We start from the raw sequence: 16,971 nt of genomic DNA, 5'->3' as shown, positions 1-16,971 counted from the left end.
CACTGCATTTGGGGATCATATTAATATTTCACATACACACAATAAATTTAATAAGCAATTATGGGGAAAGGTAAATACAAAAGCAAATTCAACTAGAAACAAATGAGTCTAACCATGTTTCAAATGCACAACACAAACACAGTGAAGGGAAAAAACAAAGTACATTTTGTATCTTTTTATTTAACAAGGAGTTAAGTGAAATCAAGTGTATTTTCTGCTTCCCACCTACACTTTAAACTTAACTGAGAGTTAATGTTTGCTTTGAAATGAAAGCAAATTGATCATATTACGACATTTAGTTGTCTCTACTGCTAGCATTTTATTAACATTTTAATATCACAGTGGAAAACTAAGAGAAATACTGAAAGGCTATTTCTAACACCCTTCTCCCTTGCTATATCCCACTTCAAATAACGGAAGATGAGATGCCCAGTTTTCTGAATTATTTTGCAACTGGGGTTAACCATGTCCCCCGTTCCAGCCCATTGGACATAAGTGAAAGTTCTTATTTTCCTGCTAAAGACAGACGCAGCTGGTACCACTGCTTTCTACAAGACCGATGCCTAGATTTGCATCTGCCAAAAATGGACTACACCTTATTTCTTGCTCTAGACCATGAAAAATATAAACCTAGTTGTTTAAGCTACCCCTATTGTGGTTTTCTGCTAAGTGAAAATAAAACATCCCTCACTCACGTACAGATCTTCATGCTCAGATCACGCCCTGAAGCTAGAATTACACGAATAAAATGCTTTTAGGTAGAAAAGATAAATTTGTTCTTAAAGATATTAAAACTTTATTTACATTTGTATACGAATTATCTCATTTAACCTTCAATATGCTTAAGAGCAAGAATTATGATACCAGTTTTATATGTGATCAAACTAAGATTCAGAGATTTGAATTATAACACCCAAGACCATTTAGCTCATAACAAAATTAGAATTCAACAGAGGACTTTTAAATTAATTTCACTATGCGCTTCAGTCCTACATAACAGATAAATCCAAAGGAACTTTCAACAAACCAAAATCATGATACCACTTTGGAGATAAAATCCAGATAAGTATAAAGTATAAGTCTTGGTAGGTACTGCTTTTGTCTATTTTTCTGATTTACAGCTAAATTCTCAATACCTCAGAGCTATAGATGTGATTACAATGGGCTTTGAAATTCTAAGGTTTATTACAAGATCAGATAACTTAATATTTGCTTTGCTAATAAAACGAACTCAATACGTATTGCGACTGCAATTTTTCCTGAGTGAACTTTAATAAATTCCTGATTCTGGGCAGAACACTCATCAACATGATTATTTACTCAAATTGACTATGCCACTGAGAAAATTGTTTTTCCTGAGTATAAAACAAATGACTAAATATTCTGCTTTCTTAGAACCTATGTATACTGTTTGAGGGATAGAAGTATTCAAAGTTCCCATTGTAATATGACTACCTCACTAGTACAAATGTAAGCAGTAGGAAAATATTTGTAAGATTTTAAAGCTGAATTAGGATTCAAAGACTAAGTATTCTAAATGCCAATTTTATTAATTAAATAGATTATTGCATGCCACTGTGGATCAGCTAGTTTCTTAATTCCTGAGAATACAAAAAATCCATATCTGACCCAATGAGCTCAATGTTCCATAGGACCGTCTTAGAACAACTACTGCAGGAAAAAAAAAAAAAAAAAAAAAAAAAAAGGCACTGTAATGACGAGGTAAATAAATATGGATGTTATATTCCCAAAGTGGTGATGTAAAAAAGCAGTTACCTTTACTGTGCAACGTCATCTCTGATAAAGCGCCATTTGCTCTGGAGTTGACATTTTTCTGATGAGAGAAGTTGTAGGGATTTCTGCTCAGAGAAGGAACAGCTGACAAGGCAAAATAATAAACAAGAACAGAACATTGGGGGAAGGCAAGAGAGGTGTGCTGGAGACAGTTTGTGAAACACCTAAAAAGGAGTTTTACTGTAATAAGTGAAAACTTTTGGGGGATTTTAAGAAGAAACTGGTAAATTTTACTTGCCAGATCTATTTTTGCTTTTTATTTAAACTTTGTCTTGAAGTGAAAAGAAATGTATTCCTCTGCTATCACTTATGTTTCTGGGCTTTTGAAGCATTTTTGTATTTATGCTTTATTTCACTTTGTATTACGTTCCTTCAATTTAATAGTAAGAATCACTTGGAGAGTTTTAAATCTTCCTTAGCTAAACCAAGGGGAAATGGAATTGATATGCACCTAGTGAAAAAGATAGCCCTCAGAGCAATAGTAAGATGCAAAGTAGAGATCACAAGGAAAATTTCATCATAGAGAGCTGTGCCTACTTGCCCTTTCCTCTGTGGTACTCTACAGAAGGAAATATTTATATAAGTATTTATTACCCCATACTTTTCTATTCTCAGTAGAAAAAATGCAGCATTCAAAATAAACAATGTTACAATCAATATGTGCAATTCAAAAGTTACACAATTGAGCAAATATTTTCAACTTCATGTTTTTAGCATGTTCTTTCTCCAGTTGTTTTTATAGTTCATAAAAGCATTAATGGCTTAGAAATAGTGTAAACTGGGCTTATATTACTGCTTATGCATTGCATGATTATGACTGAAGCCCAAAAACCTTTGGAGATGTGTAAACTTGTCTTGCAGGTCTCCCCACTGCCCCTTCCTGGTGCTTAAAAGAAAATCATCGTATTTCTCTCTGGCTTAGGGAGAAATTCATCTTAAGAACTTGCCTCTGGCTCTTGAGTTGCTTATCCTAAGCTTGCTTTGTTTTATATGGTATTTGATGCTTAAGACATATACCTGAATTGAATCTTAACTTATTTGGTTTTCTGAGTTCAGTTAACTTGTTTAGACAAAACAATTGAAGAAAGAAATTGCCTAATAGATAGATGAGATTTATGAATGAAATGCTGGTAGCTAGCATTTTATTTTTTATTCTGCACTAGCCAAACATGTCAAGATTCTCATGAAGGTTGAATTTATTTATTTTATCATTTGTATACTTCTTGGTGCAATAGAATGCTAAAAGAACTATATTGTCAATTTGCTATATTTATCTGGAATATTTAATGTAAATAGCTTATGAACTCTGGGGCTCTATGAGAAGATACATTCATATGCTTAAATTGGACTATGTTTTGAGAGACTATAAAGAGCTAGGATACCATGGCATGGAAAATTAACCAAGGAAATGGGGAAATAAGAAATATTAACATATGGTTTTGCAGTAAAATAATAAGATAAAGCCTTAGTAAGCATTTCCCCACAAAATAATGCAATGTGCAGGGCAGCTATGTCTGCTGGAGATGAACGGGTAAATTGACTCTCAGCTTTCTTACAAATGGGGAAGCAAACAAAATCAGTTACACAATACTTAATGTCCATAGAAGAAAGGCAAGCCAGTTTTTCAGGAGAAGTACATCTATTTCTGGTTTTTATACCTGAAGAGAATTTTCCCCAAGGGTCCTTTTAAAGTATATGCTGTGATATGGCACGAACTCACTTCTAAAAAACACCCCTTGGAGTGGTATTTTCAGATTTCATAGCACAGCTCACATAATGGTCTTTCACTTCTGATGGTGGTAAAACACCAGAGTGCAGTTCGTTGAAAGCTGCTCTGCTGAGGGCACCTGGGGGACACTGTTCTCAGGACCACCGTTCTTCTTGGGTTCACGAGTAGCACAGCATCAGTTTTGATCATTCACTTTGTACTCCATTTCTATAGTGAGACATCTGCTTCTGAAACCATTTTTGATCATTTAAAGCTATTGTCAATACAGTATCACATAACCATTGCTCGTTTTAGGATTATTCAACAAATACTAAAGTTTTTTTTTTTTTTTTTAATTGTTGGTTTGTTTTTTCTCTACAAAGTTTTGAGACAAACCTTGTTTGACTGTTCACTAAACAGCCACAAAAAGTAAAGTGTGATAAAGATTTTATTTTTTTTCCACTCCGGACCTAATTGTTGATTTTGATTTGAGTAAGATTTGTTGTTTTTCCACTCTAGACATAATTGTTGGTTTCTAATAAAGATGATTTCCCCCCCGCCTGTGAGGTTCATCAGGAATCTGGAACTGTCTACTATAGTGAACTGATTTAACCCTTCAAGTATACGCTAATGATGTAACAAACACTCTGGAAACATGTTATGCCTGGAGGGTTGTCTTCCTTACTCTGTGAGATGGTGGCTGAGCAGGTCATTGGGTGACCCTCCTCTATGCAGTTGTCCATGTTCTAGAGTGACGGAGGCTCTCTCTCTCTTCCAAATGGTGTTGGGGGCTGTACTCACTCTACCCAGCTGGAAAGGGAGTAGAAAAGAGGTTTGCATTGGAGTTTTGTGGCCAGGCCTGGGAGTGGTGATCATCAGTTTTACAACCACTCTACTTATCGAACCTTGGTCAAATATACAGTCAAATGCATGGCCAAGAACTAATGGTAACCCAAGCTAGGAAACATAGATTTGACAGGATAACCATTAATTAGTGAAAAATCCACACCATTGAAAGGGGATCTTGAATGTTGGATGTATAGCTAGCCTGCTTTAACTAAACTAACCACATCACTCACAAGGGCAACATTATGCAAATGCTCATAGAATAGACTCAGAAGCCTGACAGAAAAAATATATATAAGGCATATTAAACAGCAATTATATAATTCTCAAAATAAAAAGCACGTGGCACCTGAAAAGATGTCAATGGATGTAATCTGTCCCTTAATAGTTCATGTTTTAGAAAGTTAATTTGGCAGTATTTAAGCATTAACCTGTGCTTCAGGAATGCATTCAAATGAACTGTTTTGTCAAAGACATCTACACACAAATTTCATACCGCTTTAAAATTATTTATAGTCTATTCAGAAATTTCTGTAGGAAACCGATATACTCTGCTGATACTAAGTGGCATTGACTTTAAAGCTAACACTGTTTCATAAGTTCATTCATTCATTGAGCAAATATTTTCTGAGCATTTTCTTTTCTTTTTTTCTTTTTTGAGATAAAGTCCCCCTCTGTCGCCCAGCCTGGAGTGCAGTGGCACAATCTCGGCTCAGTGTAACCTCCACCTCCTGGGTTCATGTGATTTTTTTTTTGAGCATTTTCTATGTTCCAATTTCTAAGTAGGACTTTTAAAACCAGTAAAGGGCAAAATGTCCCTGGACCAAAGAGCTTGTGGTATAATAGGGAGACAGACAAATATAAAAAATATAGATTTAATCAAATAATAACTTCTGGCTTTTTGTCCCTCTTGTAGGATACTCAGAAAAAAAAAATGAAATTATGAGAATTGTTTTTTCAACTCCTTTTCTACTCCAACCATAATTATGCACCATTACGAGCATAATGAAACTCAAATTTGAGTCCAAGGAATTATTACCTTCATTTGCTTACTGAGGAGAACTATCAAGACTTTTAATCACATGGAATAACTCATTCAGCAAAGGAGACTGGGTTGCTGATGATGGAATGAGGAAGTTGGAGGGATTAGAAATGACATATACAGAATAGACAATGGAATCAGTGACAGACTTCTGCTAGTGGCAGCAACCTGTGCCTGACTCCTGCACAAATCCAAAAGGGTTTTTGAGGCATTTGATGGCATGTGCCTGTGAAAGAAGTAGATATTCTGTCTTGGGAGCTTGAGAAAAGGCAAGTGGCACTGTTCTAGTAGCCTAAAGGCAAGCACACATTTAAATAGTGGTGGGGGTAGAAGGCATGGGGTGATGAGTAATGAGCAGCTCAGAAATGGCCACTTTAAAGATCAAAGTTCATATGCCCACATTTTCTGAAATAAATTATGCCATTTGGAATCATCTTACATCCCTAAGAACAAGAATGTTCCTACCAAAATCATTTAGAAGTTTTCTCTGACAGCTCACCCTGTTAAAGGTCATCATGAGATTTTATCATTTAGAAAAATAAAAATACAATGTCTTCTGACTATGAGTCTAAATTAATGCAAATCCAGTACACAAGTGAACAGGCCATTATAATACAGTGCAAGGAGTGCTATGAGTCGGGACCCTGTGAGATTATACAGGAGCGTCATTCAACCTCATTCTTAAACAATGGCAGGTATCAGGTGCCAATTTTTGAAAATAAATGTATATGTCTGTTCCAAAATAGGGAAAAATGAGTGTAATTATATAGTGAATTTTCGTAAAGCTAAGTGTACTAAATTTAAATGAGTTATTCTGAGTTTATGTCCTTCCTACTATTTTAAAATTAAAACATTTCTTACTTTACAGAATTTGGGTAACATTCCTGTTGAGTCTTTTTTTTTTTTTTTGAAAAAGAAAAAATCTCAAATGAAAGTAAATCAATATTATTATGCATAAATGTTCCAAAAAGACCCCTTGCATCTTATATTTATAAAAAGAAGCCATGAAAGAAGCCTTATTTTAGAGAAAAAAAAAACACTGCATGAGTGACATGGATTTATAACAGTTATGCAATTTGAATATTTAATGCATCGGGCTAAGATAGGTGGAACTGTCCATTTCTGTCAGTATTAGTATTTTACGGATGTCGCTGGTACTAAGGTTTTTCTGTTATTGAATCAGAAAACCTCATCCCATGGAAAATGTTTATATAAGCACTGACAAATTATTACACTGTAATTCTCAAATCTATATATCATTTCTTTGGCTAGGTAAACTTACCTTTTCTTTTGAATGAAATATTTGTTCCTTAAAATGTTAATGTTGTACGATTAAATCTTGCTGGTTCAGGAATCGATAAATGTCTTTAAATGTAATTCTACATATCTCTTCTCCAAAAATTAGGTTGAGATTATATATATATATAATATATATATATAATATATATATATATATATTTTTTTTTTTTTGGACAGAGTCTTGCTCTGTCACTCAGGCTGGAGTGCAGTGGTGTGATCTCTACTCATGGCAACCTCTGCCTCCCGGATTCAAGCAATTCTCCTGCCTCAGCCTCCCGAGTAGCTGGGACTGCAGGCACACACTCCCGTGCCCAGCTAATTTTCTGTATTTTAATAGAGACAGGATTTCACAGTGTTGCCCAGGTTGGTCTCGAACTCCTGAGCTCAGACAATCCACCCACCTCGGCCTCCCAAAGTGCTAGGATTACAAGCTTGAGCCACCGTGCCTGGCTGAGATTATGCATTTTTCAATTTTTATTTTCATTTAAATTTTCACTTAAAAGAAAACTTCAATCCTTTGCCCTACTTCCCAAATCTAATCCACTGACTATGACTGAAGAACAGGGAGTGCCTGTGTTTCAGGCCTACTTCTCTGTTGCAAATCCTTCTGATGATCACCTGTGTTCCCAACAGTGACTTCCTAATCAGCTTTGCCATTTCTGAATGATAGATTATTATTTGTGAAGACCTCAATGGCTCTAAAGTCTATTCCTCAAATGCATATATTTATATATTTTTGAAATGTATATTGACAACCAAATATGTACCTTGTTTTAGGTACTGAGTTAAACAACAACAACAACAAACACATGACTTCATGAAGCTTACATTTTAGCGTGGTAATATGGCATTTAAAATGAGTATGTAGGCTGGGTACAGTGGCTCATGCCTTTAATCCCAATACTTTGGGAGGCCAAGAGTGGTGGATTTCTTGAGCCCAGGAGTTTGAGACCAGCCTGCACAATGTGGCAAAACCTTGTCTTACAAAAAAAATAGAAAAATTAACTGGGTGTAGTGGCATGAGCCTGTAGTCCTAGCTACTTGAGAGGCTGAGGTGGGAGGACCACCTGAGCCCAGGGAGCTTGAGGCTGCAGCGAGCCATGATCATGCCATTGCACTCAGCATGGGTGACTGAGGGAGACCCTGCCTCAAATAAATAAATAAATAAATAAATAAATAAATAAATAAAATGAGTATGTAAATATGTAATGTGTTAGATGATGTGTGTTTCAAGGAAAACTAATGAACAATAGGTTGGATATGAAGAAATGTCATGGAGATGGTGGTGCTTTACATAAAAGGGGTAAATGAGGGCTTTGTAGCATTCATATTTGAGAAGACACTCTTACAGTCCCACCTTGTTCTTCTTGCCTGCTGCACAAGAAAAGCCAATACAGGGGGACAGCAGTTGTTGCAGCAGAGAAAAAGTTTTAATAATGAAGAGCAGCTTGGCAAGGAGATGGGAGATATTTCTCAAAGCCGCCTCCCCAAAATTTTGCAGGTTAGAGTTTTTAATGATGGCTTGGTCAGCAGGAGGCTAGGGAGTGGGCACTGTTTATTTGTTTGGTAAGGGATAAAGTCACAGGGGTGTTGAAACTTTTTTTTTTTTTTCACTGAGTCAGTTCCTGGATGGAGGTCACAGAACCATTGATTCAATTTCTTGTTATGGGTCACTAATCCAAGTGGCATCAGTTGGTTCAGTAGAATGCAAAGTTTGAAAAATATGTCAAAGATGAGTCTTAGATTTCACAATGGTGATGTTATCTATAGGAACAATTTAGAGAGTTACAGGTCTTGTGATCACTGGTTATGTGACTCCTGAGCAGTAAGCAATTTTAGGCAAGCCAGGGGAACAACGAGTGGTTATCTTTAAACCATGCCTACATCTTAGCAGCACTCAGGCCTCTACCACAATTCTAACCTTGTGGCTTTTCATTTGAGTTATGAAGGTGGTTTCTAGACCTGAAAGAAGTGAAGAGGAAAGACACGTTTATGCATTGCCCCAAATTTACTCTGCCATAGTTTTCTGCTTAAAGCATCTGATAACCCTGGAGAAAGATTGCCTAGTGAAGAAAGCAAAATAGCTCAGAGCAGTCTGTACTATGTGAAGTAGGCAAAATTTATCAGGACTAGGGAGACTTGAGCATTCAGTCATGCCCCCAATACCTGCTCATGCCTGGGGCAATTGTATGAAGACATTTTGTTCTTTTTCTTCCCTGTAGTTTTCTGATTAGCTGCCACATCCATTACATTCATGTTCCTGGAATTTGTGTTACAAACAACGATGTATAGCCATTCAATATATTATTTTAATGTTAATTCATAGTAAATAATTTAGAAACTGCCTCCTTTTTTTCTTTAAAAACCCACTTGTAACTGCTGCTAATAGGGCATATATTTAGGGCAATTTGAATCTATGTCTCTAGCACTATAGTCCTCACATTTGGTTGAAATAAATTATACTTATATTAATTTTACCTCCTTTTTTTAATTTTGGTTGACAATGGTATCAACCACGTTTTTATACAAAACGGAGATGAGGTTTTCATCTTTGTTGGAGAGAATCATTGAGCACCACCATTGCCCTTCATGGCTGTGTCTGGGTCATAATGACTCTGCATGTAGCATTATCTGAGGATATACAGAGGACTTTTCTCCTGACCTGGCATTCCATTCAATATTACTTCAGACACATGACCAGTGTAATGGCATGGGAAATGTAATAATATGTTTATAAACAAAGTATTCACAGTCTTCTATTTTGTACCATATAACCCAGAGGCAGCTCACCTAGTAGAACAGAACCAGACTCTTAAAAGCTCACCTACGGTGCTACATTAGGTTTAAGATTCTATCCTTCAGGGTGTAATATCGTCATTAATCCAATTAGCCATCTGTGGTGCTGTGCCTTAAGAATTGTCATACATCAGTTCAAGAACCAAAGCCTGGAAGTCGGATTGGTTCCTTCCACATCATTCTTAGTGGGCAGTCATGAACTTTTGGTTGGTGATTCTGCAACTTTAAGCTTTGTCAGGTTAGAAGTCATTTTTCCTGGGGTAACATATCTATCAGGAGATATAATAGGTACTACACTAACCTGAAAGAAGCTGGTACTATGCATTTAGATGTCTTAAACCAGTGGATTAACCCATAAAAAGGGAATTACTGTACTTGAAGTAATTGACCTTTACATATCCAAATTTTGCTGAGCCGGAAGCCTACAAAATGAGGGAAGAGACTCTTCATAAGAAGAAAATAAAAATTACTAATAAGAAATTAAGTAGGAGGCCTTAGAGGGGGCCCTTGTAAGTTAAAGGCTTTGGATCCTAAGGTTAATTAGCTTGCAGCAAACATACCTCTAGGAGCTAGGATTTCTGTTACACAATGGGGCATGGAGGAATATGTTCAAACCTCAAGGGATTGTTGAAGGTATCTTTTAAGGCATTCGTGTTCCATAAGAGTTATGACCCTACAGATTTTTTGAAAACTTGTCAGGCATGCAAATTAGACCGTACACATTTCTGGATGAAAATCAGGGGAATCTGGAATAAGGAGTTGGAGGAGGTAGACAAAGATTAATTGTGGCCCCAGGAGTAGCTATAGTCCCAGGAATTGTAGTGGCCTTATTTTTATTGACTTGTATTTCCTCTTAAGGTAGAAGAATTGAGGGAATCTTAGGATGAAATGTCAGAGAATGTATGTGTATCATGGGTGGCAATACAAGATTCAATGCATGTATTGACCCAAATTGTTTAGACATGATTTTCTGTTCAGTGGAATGAATGAACTTAGGAAATGTAAGGGTGTTGCATTTCTGTGGGTTGAAATTTCAACAATGAGAGACCTAAAGGAACTATCAACTAAATTATTTTCCATCTTTCCTCTGACAGACTGCCTTAAGATGCAATGTATCCATATGACCTCTTCTAAGACACATTGCACAGAAGAGCAGTCAGCTGTGTTTTTCAATAAATCTGTCACAAGTTCAGTCACACATCACATTGTATTTGTATTTCATCCTTCCTTAACCTAATTATCTTTTTCCCATACTCTTGCTTTCTTGAGAGAGCAACAACCAAGAAATATTTGGTTGTAAAATATTCTGGTGGGCTCTGTTTTCTAGCTAACCCACAAGAAGATTGCTCAAGGCTGTGGAACAGCGAGTACAAAAGCCCTGAGTCGGCAGAATATTCAAGGAGCAGCGAGGAGTCCTTTGTGTCTGGAGGTTAACTAATGAATAGAAAAATGTTTAGAAATGACTTGAGAAGGTAACCAGACACTTGGGCACATGAACCTACTTTGGTCTTTGTAAGGACTTTATCCTTTTTTTTCTTGAAGAAATCAGGCATATGGTTTTCAAGACAAAGTAAAATTTTCTTCTTATGTATTAAGAGGCTTTTCCTGGAAATCATATACAGAATAGACTGGAGAGAAGACAAGGTGAGATGGAATTTAGGTGGAATAATAGTCGCTGGGACAAAAATTGTATTGGTGAAGGTAGTGATAATTGATCAAATTCTGAATAAATGTTGAGAGTAGAACTGACAGAATTTACTACTGGATTGGATTTGACATGTGAGAAAAAAATTGTCTAAAGTATAATAATAGGAAGAATAGAGTTTCCATTACTGAGATGGGGAGACAGTTTTAGGAATACATTTAAGGGAAGGTGAGGTTGTTTGGGACATTTTAAATTTAAGATATCTAAGATATTTGTGCATCTGTACACATAGAGAGTGAGCATATCCCCAAATCCCCAAAATTAGAAATCCACAATTGATAGTGAGTAGCATGTTAATATTATTTAAAGTCTACATGAGATCACTTTGGTTGATACCAGAGAAAGGTTGCACGGATGGAGCTGAGGATATCTTAAGTTTAAAGGATGAAGGAACAAAGAAGCCTGAGAAGCAGCAGCAGAGAGGTATTAGGAGAATGAGGGTGTAGTGTCCCAGGAGCTAAGTGAACGGAGTGTTTCCAGAAAGAGAGAATAATCAGCTGTGCCACGACATGGTGAGTTTCCATGTGGCAACCTGGAGGCTATCCATCACAGGACAACCACTGTTATAAGGAAAGAAAAGAGGATGTGTTTAATTCCTCTTCAGATTAAGCCCCCTTTCCCTCCTGATGCTTTCCTCTGACTTCACTACTGCCTTTCAGTTTTTACTAGTGTGAAGGTAGAGCCATCCCTAAGACCACCACTCGAATTCCCTGACCCAGGGCCTTTCTCCATATCTCTTGTCATCAGAAAAATTTCAGTAATTATGTCTTCAGGAGGAATGTGCACATATGGAAAAAAGAAGTGAAGTCTTTTCTTTATATTCCAAAATAAGTAATTGGAAGCTTATGATGACAGTGTAAGAGAAAAGAGTCTTTGAAATCTCTTTAAAGATAAGGAACTAAAGTCTGGGGGAATAAGAGCCTTAAGTTTAGACTATAAATGACAGAATAGGGAAGACTGCATGGTGCTGAGGGAAATTCTTTCGGCTCTAAGAGACATAAATTCAGCAAGGTTATGGGAAGAAGAGGAGACCTGGAGGGACATGATGAGATTTTAAATGCTGGTTTCTTGAGTAGCGTCTTTTTGGCAAGCACCCTCCTCTCACCACTGTCCCAGACCTTGCTTAGTGGAAACCATAAAAAAGGTAATGGAACCCACAGGAATTGAGCCCCAAAGCAAAAGACTCTGTGGCAAGCCCTATTATCACGATGATGCCTGATTGGTAGGTTAGCAGCGAGGTTAAGTCTTTAGACAGAGGGGGCTGACTCAAAGGGTTTCCTTAAGGACTGCGTGGTAACAAGTATAGCCAAGTGTTACTCAGTCCTTGCAGAAATGCTGTGTGAGCCCAACAGATAGGCAGAGGTCTGTGGTCCTAGTGAAAAAGATGATGAGTACATGGTCTTTGTAACAGGAGGCCATGGGGATCACAGCACACATCCTCACACCCCTCTCATCCAACTTAGCAGATGTCAGTGAATGACAATGGCCACAATCAGGTGGAAGCAGTATCCTTGGCAAGCTCAGCTGCTCTATGCTTGTGACCACTAAGAATAGATGACGTGACATGGGACAGATACACCTTCATTGCTGTCAAGACATTAGTGAAGTTCCTAAAAATTTAGATCACTTTTGAGGTAGGGAATGACGAGAATTGAGCTGACCACATTTTAATCTAGAAGGGGCATCATTATTGTCAAATGCAAGTTGGTACTCTGCTCACAACAAAAATAGGACACATAAATAAGTTACATTTACCCTTGAAGAAAGACAGTTCTCTCATTGCACAATTGACCTTCATAAACTGAAAGTTTAAACTTATGTCACTGAAGATACACTATTCCCCAAGGACATACCCTTCCTTCACTCTGTGAGGTGGGATAACAAGTTTGGTCAAAATCATTGACCCACAATTTCAACTATTATTTGTGACATAACAGAAAAAAGTAGATGGCTCCACAGAGTAACTAACAGATGCTTGTGAAAATGTATGAGAACATTTTGGGCCGCACATTCCCATTCTCTGAACAGTAGGGAGTAGAATAAATGGCAGCCTTTTTTACTCTATATAATTTACATTGAAAAGAATAATGAAGAGACTATGAATAATACATTTAAAACAATGACCAAAATAAACGACAGCTTCTCAAACCATGAGTCTACCAAAGTAGCCCCCTTTTTATTGGTTACTTATTTCTCCCATGCAGTAATACTATAATATCTATATTGCAAAATCATTTTGGATTATTCAGGCACGTGTTTTAGGAATTGGAATTAATAAAATTGGTCTTAGGGTTCAAGCACTTTATTTTCTCGTTTCTTAATGTGTATAGAATAAGACATCTTTACCCTAATAACAGTATTTTCTGGTAAAAAAAAAATGGTGGCAGGTAAATACACAAAACAAAACAAAACTCAAAGCTGGACCATTATATTTTATATGCAAACAAACCTGATTTAATCAGAGAGGCATCTTGGTACAGGAAAAATTGATGGACCTTGATGTCAGTTAGACCTACATGTTCAGTATGAGATCTGTGACAACGGCTTCACATCCCTGAACTTCAATTTCTCCATCAGTTAAAAGGGATAAAAATTACACTACATGTTATGAAGAGGATTATATGAGATTATATATGTAAAGATTTCTATTATCACAGTTAATATTGGTATTTCTTGGAAAAATAAAGGACTGTCTCAGTTAAAATAGGCACTGCTACTTATGCAAATAAAAGTTTAAAATTTACAAAATGTTATCAAACATAAGCAAATGTAAAAAGTAAAGACAAAGGAGAAAAATGATTACAAATGATTTTATTCTAACTCCTCAGATTTCAGCTTAAAATAATAGTTTTTGCTAAGGGTTGATAAATTTAATTACATAAAAACTTTAAAAAGCTTTTGCATATAAAACATCCTTAAAATTGCAACATACTGAGACAAAATTGTAACCCATATGGTGGACAAGACAAGCTAATTTCAGCAGTTTGTAGAAGGCATTCATAGACTATTTTTTTTAAGGCTAACAACTATTTGAAAAAGATGCAAAGGAGATGGATTTTCAGTTTACAATAAACAAATTCACATAGACAACAGAAATAGAGAAGGAAAATCAAATATGTTATTTTTCTTCTGCAGAAGAGCCTAAATTAAGAAATTTGATAGCTTTCTTGTGTTTGAGAGTTTGGGTAAAGCTTCTCAACTAGCACTGTGAGTATGTAACTGGTGCAACCACTTGGAAAGCAGTAGACTTTATAGTAGTCAAAAGTTAACGTGCATATCCTCATTGGCCCAGCTACTAAGCTAGAAGTTTCTCCCATGAGTATTCTTCCCAGCCTTCCAAGATATATATATACAAGAATGCTTTTTACAGCTCAGTAACAGCGAAAGAATGGAAATGACCTAAATAATTACCAATATAAAATTGGTTAAATAAAATGCTTTATGTGCCTAGAATGAAGCTATCAGATGCAATGAGGATTTACCTGTACCGGTGATGGAAGATATCCAAAACATATTATTAAGTGACTAAAACACTACAAAAAGGGTTCATCTAGTACAACCATAATTGTGAAAATAAATGAGTGTTATATATATTATTTATGCATACTAGATATATGCATTTTAATAGAAAGATAAAAAATTCTTTACAGAATTTAACTTCTTGAAAAGGGACGGGGACAGGGACAAAGCTTAATTTTTTCCAGTCTAAATAATTTAGGTTTCAGTCATATGCCTGTGTTGCATTTATTTTAAAAATAAGTTGATAAGCTTTAAAGAAATCAGGGTAGTTATTAATATAGATCATTTGTTAAAGCAAACATCACTTTTTGAAATATTTTAATGATTTTATTTTCCATTGTGCTTCAGTAGTGTTAAACAACTCTAGTGATACTTCTCTTGGAAACATTCCAGAATTGAGAAGGGCAATATTTGGTTCCAACTGGTTTCTCTGTAGTTTTTCTGCTGAGTGATATGGAAATATACTTCTACCTATGTTACAGAAACTTCATAACCTTGTTTTATCTGTATTCTTTTATTTATTTATTTATTTATTTTGGAGACGGAGTCTCTCTCTGTCACCCAGGCTGGTGTGCAGTGGCGCCATCTTGGCTCACTGCAATCTCCGACTCTCCAGTTCAAGGGATTGTCCTGCCTCAGCCTCCTTAGAAGCTGGGATTACAGATGCCCGCCACCACACTCGACTGATTTTTGTATTTTTAGTAGAGACGGGATTTCACCGTGTTGGCCAGCCTGGTCTTGAATTGCTGACCTCAAGTGATCAGCCCACCTCGGCCTCCCAAAGTTCTGGAATTACAGGCATGACCCACATCGCCTGGCCATTTTTTCTGTATTCTTAACACACTGTTAGATTGATTAGACACCAACAACAACAAAAAGAAGAGGCTGGCCTTTTCATATATCTTCACTGAGACAGAACTGAATTTGCCAGCTCCCTGTCCCATACGTAGATTTAGAAAGAACGTGGTCCAAAAAATCTGTTTTCCTACTTTGGTAACCATCTGTCAGATAAAGGCTATAACATGGAATCAAAGAATGTAATTGAATGGATTGGCCCAGAGAATTTATTTGGAAAGAACCCTCACAGTGATATGATCCCCCTCTCCATTCCCTAGAAATGGAGGGGTCAGGACTATCTTCTTGTCCAAACACAGGCAAAGGTCTTCCAGTGGAACAGTCACAAACTTTGAAATACGTTTCCTGCACATGAGGACTGGGGCTGGCTCCATATCTGATGAAGACACAGCTGAATGAGGACCGAGGTTTCAGTCATGATGAGGGAACCAAGAAGGTGAGATTAACTTCTTTGATACTGGAGCCAGAAGAGTACTTTTGGGCTTCATATGGCCTTGTCGAATGTAATTGAGCCACAGTTGCTTGAGTCTTCTGATGGACCGTACCTGGAACGTGCAGGAGAGAACGCCTCCGTGTGGTTCTCTTGGGTCCTGTCCAAAAAGCCTGCTTTAGAGGATAGCTCAGCAGAAAGAAGATGGGGATAGATAGTGCCATAGTGCCATAGCGGGTCTCTGTCAGCCCCCTGGGTCAAAGGAACTACAGAAGAGAGGAATCCAAAAAGGAGCCTCCATCTCCAAAGAGCTCAAAAGAGCCTACAAGAGAAAGGATCTGCTTTCACCATTTCGGAAATCGAAAGCCCAAAGGCATACAGCTGTGCAAGAACTGGCCTATCCTATTAGGTATCACTTCCCTCTGCACAACTTTGCATGGTAGCTGGAAGGAAGGGAGAAGAGTTTGACATTAAGTCAAGTTCAGAGTTTCTACTGGCACTGTAATTACTGCAGGCATTCTAATTACTGAAATGAATTACTTTTAATGACTAAAGTGACAAGAAGACTTTTTAAAATTATCTTAAGGTGACCAGAGGAATCAGGAGCCTTTTAGATTTTTGATTGAGGAGGATGGTAAGATTATCCCTACTGAAAAAGTTGTGATCACAGTTAAAGCAACATCATTGTTCCACATATGGGTTGACATTATTCAGAATACTTGCAATGTTTTAATCCATCCTGTGTTGCAAGCCTTGGGTATTTTCAGGCCTGAGTTGGAGGAACAGCTATTCCTATGACTGAGTGATAATAGGTGACTTACTTAACTTCTCTGCATCTTGGATTGTTTGTTAACTTATTTGACAACAAAACATTCCAGATATGCAGAAATGGACAAATAGAATCAGCACACTGAAAAACTCCAGGTGGCATCAATCACATCATAGTCCATATGAGTGTCTCCCCAAATCTTCACTCC

Source organism: Macaca mulatta, chromosome 5, assembly GCF_049350105.2.
Source record: "Macaca mulatta isolate MMU2019108-1 chromosome 5, T2T-MMU8v2.0, whole genome shotgun sequence".
NCBI lineage: Eukaryota > Metazoa > Chordata > Mammalia > Primates > Cercopithecidae > Macaca > Macaca mulatta.
The sequence above is the reverse complement of the archived record's forward strand: the minus strand, read 5'-3'. Positions refer to the sequence as shown.